This window comes from Octopus sinensis, unplaced genomic scaffold, assembly GCF_006345805.1.
Source record: "Octopus sinensis unplaced genomic scaffold, ASM634580v1 Contig18750, whole genome shotgun sequence".
NCBI lineage: Eukaryota > Metazoa > Mollusca > Cephalopoda > Octopoda > Octopodidae > Octopus > Octopus sinensis.
In genome coordinates this window covers 5,386-9,847 of record NW_021835997.1, presented here as the reverse complement: position 1 = coordinate 9,847, position 4,462 = coordinate 5,386, and the positions used below count along the sequence as shown (strand labels likewise).

General features: G+C 36.6%; 1 pseudogene; it reads right to left on the bottom strand.

Annotated features, from left to right (window-relative positions):
• Nucleotides 1-1,831: 1,831 nt before the first annotated feature.
• On the bottom strand, nt 1,832-4,216 carry LOC115231695 (annotated as a pseudogene).
• Nucleotides 4,217-4,462: the final 246 nt, after the last annotated feature.

The following is a 4,462-nucleotide window of genomic DNA, read 5'->3' as shown; positions in this document are numbered from 1 at the left end:
AGCGGCAGCCTGAGCATTCTAAATGACAAAATGCAGAATGTTCTAACCAAACATGTCGCTGATGGACGCCTGTAACATTAACTCCGCAAATACAACCACTTCACTTAAATTACCCAATACAAAAAGTAGAGCCTTGACGCATTCCAAAGAATAGCGAATAGTAAAGTCAGGAATAAAGTTGAGCATGAGGCGGATTCCCCGACAACTGCAGATGTGATTCCGCAAGGACATACCCTCCAAACTTGGAAGGCAACATGTCTCCAAAACACGAATTGTAACTCTTTTCAAAAAATTAGGCGAAAAAAGACAGTTTAAGAGCCTACAATACTGCCAAATCAAAACCCTCTCCTTAGAACGACAGACACACGAGGCAGTTTCAATGAGATTAAAAATACAAGACTGCACGGAAGTAAAGAGGGAGTGGTCGAGAGTCAGAGCCTCGAGAAACGCATCCATCAGCACAATGGACGTAGTCTCCTTCTTAACGTGAATGTCCGACATTTGAGTCATGCCTGAAGATAGTAACAAAAACAAAAAACCGAGATCTCTAGTGACAGCAATGATAGTAATGTGACGGACGACTGCCAGGATAATGTTGTGGACTATGGTCTTGTATTCCTCCCGGTGAATGTTCACTGAGTTCATTAGAATAGTACAAACCAAAAACACCAAGAAATGCATATCTGAACGCATCCCGGTTCGAGTCCTCGGCCTTTGGGTGAAGATCGTCGTAATTACACACATGGATACTCCCTCAGCCTGGCATAGCATTTGTTTATTACCAACCACTGCGCGTTCAGTAACTGCGACAGAACATTCGACGTCTCAGAAAGGTCGACACAGCAAATATGAGGCAGCAATCTGGAAACACGTAGGAATTTGTTCACAATTCTCTTTCATTATACAGCTTATTAAAGCACGTTTGCAGTAACTGAGATATTATAAACACATTTACCTCTAGAACGGGGAGTTGTGTAGAGAAATTGTGCTTGTTCCAACAAATTGAGACAGTAGGAGACCGTTTCATCTTTTCGTCGACATTGGACGTTAAACAGGTCAAGTGAGTGAGGAGTACGGGATATTTGGAAAAAATGGATTTCAGACTGTAGCCTGAAATTTTGCCGATTATTCGAGATGCAGTGATGGCTATTTTTTGACCAGGACGGCAAATCACTCGACTCTTTGAACTATTGAGACGAATTCGGCAATCGAGGAATGATTCGGGAAGATTTGTCGCCTTTATTTATCACTTTGTCAAAAAATGTGGTTTCCCTTCCACAGACACACACTGTCACTTCGAAACTCACAACATTCTGTCTCGGAAAACAGGATTCTCCCGGTTGGACGACAAATTGTTCCAAAAACTAGCAGTTGTGTGGAAATGATCATTTAGTGGTCGAAAAGTAAGGAACAAGATTTTGTAATCAGCGACGTTTTAAACCTAATCCCGAACATTGAGTTGGGGTATAGCCCTGCAGAGAAGGAGTTTGGGTTAAATTAGGTGTAGTTGTCACAGCCATTGGCAGACCAGGCCTCCCGACTGAGGGAAATTGGCTGGCTGTTTGGCAAAGTGCAGGCAATGTCAGGCAATCGAGAGGAATCAGGCACTCCATACTTAGTTCTGAAGGTTATTTGTCTAGCTTAGTTACGTAGGCATTCCAATACTCCCTCAAACAAGAGCTTGTGGATTATTATTTTGACTCGAATTGAGGTGTCCTTTTACGATATGAAAAAGACTTTGAAAGCACTGGGAATGATCAGTGAGAGTTGTCTGGGTGGGGAGTGTGTCTGACTCCACTAGACAAGAAGGGGGAGAACTGATATCGCACATCTACCAATATTGGTCGTGTAGTGGTGATCCCTTCATTAGGGAGTTGGTGGAGAGATTGCTTATTTTTTGTAGTTTAGATAGAAATTGGCCTAATTTTTGTTGTCGATCAGCCAATTCTCCTCTCCCAGAATAATCAACTCGATACAATGCCATAACAGAATCCACAATCTATCCAATTAATCAATCAATCAAACTAATAGTCTGAAAACACCAGGCTCCTCATAAAATTTGGCTGCTACATGATCCATAATTTCCATTTGATGTTCGCCTAAGGTCAATAATCTTAATAAACCGGTATAAACACGACTGTAAAGCACATTTTCCAAAGCTTCGTCCAAATTGACTTTAAATCGAAGTGCAATTGGACGCAATCTAGAAGGTCTACTACCAAATTTAGATTAATATCCCAACAATGTGTTTTCTGTATCAACATACATCACTTTATGGCCATTTAGTTGCCCAGTTGAACTCACTTATATTGACTGGACAGGACTAACCACACAGAGTATGGGCTAACTGAGTCTTCCCACAACGGAATTCCCCAAAGAACTCAGTGATTGCCATACTTTCGATTCCTCCACCCAAAATTGAACTTTTTCTAACAATATTCAACTTACTCTAATTCAGTGCTTCCTGTTTGTACTCTGAAACACTGTTCTCTTCTCATTGAAAATTCAGAGGCACTTATAAACGTGCTTTCCTAATAAAGTGGGGATTAGTCAGTCTACGGTTATTTTACGAGCGCTTTCTTTGATTTTTTCAACTTTGGTGTCGGAAATTCCTTTAATTCCGAGGAGTTTCTTGGTTGTGGTCATTTGGATTCCCTTAAATTATTTCTTGCTATATAAACTCTAATTGTGCATATTCCTGCTGATTTTAGTTTTTTGATGTCGGCGACGTTCTATGTTTATAACAAAAATAAACGATTCCGTAGTTTTCAAGCAAGTCAATGTCGTGGTAGCCAAAGAACTAAACATTATTTTTATGGATAACGATTTCATCCCCATTAATAGATGTTTCAAGTTGTGATTTGTTCGTTGAAGACATTTTATGACTAGAATTTGTATGATTAGTATTAATGAAAAACCCACAAGACAAAAAACGTAAAGATAATTTTTTCGCTCCATTTTGAACATTTATTTTAAATTTATGCTGACCATCAAAGATCAATTTCACAAATAAAAATATATATTTGATCATTATAAATTAAATTTTTTTTGATTATACTTAAAAAAATTTACAAGTCTCAATAATTTTTTATAAAAATAATAGTCTGACCTGTTATTTTATACAAAATATATAATATTTATTTTTATTTATTTATTTTTATTCCTTCAATTGAATTTATTATAAATTAACATCAAAGATAAAATTTTTAAAATGGTATTCGAATCTGTTGCGGTGGAATTCTGTAATTCATTTCTCGGTCAATACTTTGAAAATCTCGATAAATCTCAACTAAAAGTAAACATATGGCAAGGTGAACTTCAAATTCAACATAAATAGGAAATATTCATTTAACAAACTTAAAACTTAAAGCATCTGCCTTCGTATACTACTTTTTTGTTAATTTTTTGCTAGAATCAACTAGACCTGCCATTTGTCTTACTACATGGCAGTATTGGTTAGAAATAATTCATTTATTCACAATAGAACGCCTTTTGCTTAAAATCCCTTGGAAAAACTTATATTCGTCACCGATTGAAGTCGTTTTGGACGATTTGTTGTTATGCACATCTCCTTTGGACAGTCCAACTTTTTAATTTATAAATTACAAATGTTGACTATAAGAATGCTCAAAAATTTGGAAATTGTCATAAATCGTGTACATATTCGCTTTGAAGACATGAATTGTGAAATGCCCTTCATTTCTGGACTGACTCTGAAGAGTGCAACCCTTAAGGTCCATAAATATATAATATTGGGTAGACTACTGACTCAGAGTGGCACGAGGCACCCTGTTCTGACAGCAATTTTATCTTCAATAAGGTTTGAATTGAACATTTATTTGATTAGTTGTTTAAAGTTGATTCGATTGGTTTTTATTTTAATCAAACAAATAAAGTTAAAGAAATAAACGAGAATTCATATAGTATTTGAGTATTTAACTTAGTCATACGTCCGATCCATGCTGTTTGTATGATTAGAATAGACTCTCGGCCTGATCTGACCGAGTACCAGCAGCCAAAGGTATTTGCCGATATCCGTGTTGACGAAGTTGAAATCAATCTTATAAACACGCAGGTTTTGCTTATAAATATATTTTTGCAGTATTTTGGATTCATGGGGTTTTGTGATTCCATAATTCTGTCCCAAAGAAGGACCAAGTTCAGAAAATTCAGAAATGACATGGATTTGCACACGAATTGGAGACATATGTACCATTAGTAATATTTTGATTCTTTTTAGGTGGCAATATGCTATAAAATGTGTAATGGACACCCAATCTCACAGAAAGATGAGAAATATAGCTCAGATGATGGCACATAGACGGTTGTTTAAGTAATATTCGGAAGCATATTTTCATAAATTAAACAAATCGAATAATCCCTCACATGACGAGGATATAAATGTTGATTTTTATTTAAAATTGGCAGAAAGGGGAACGGGATTTGGACGTCTTTAATATTT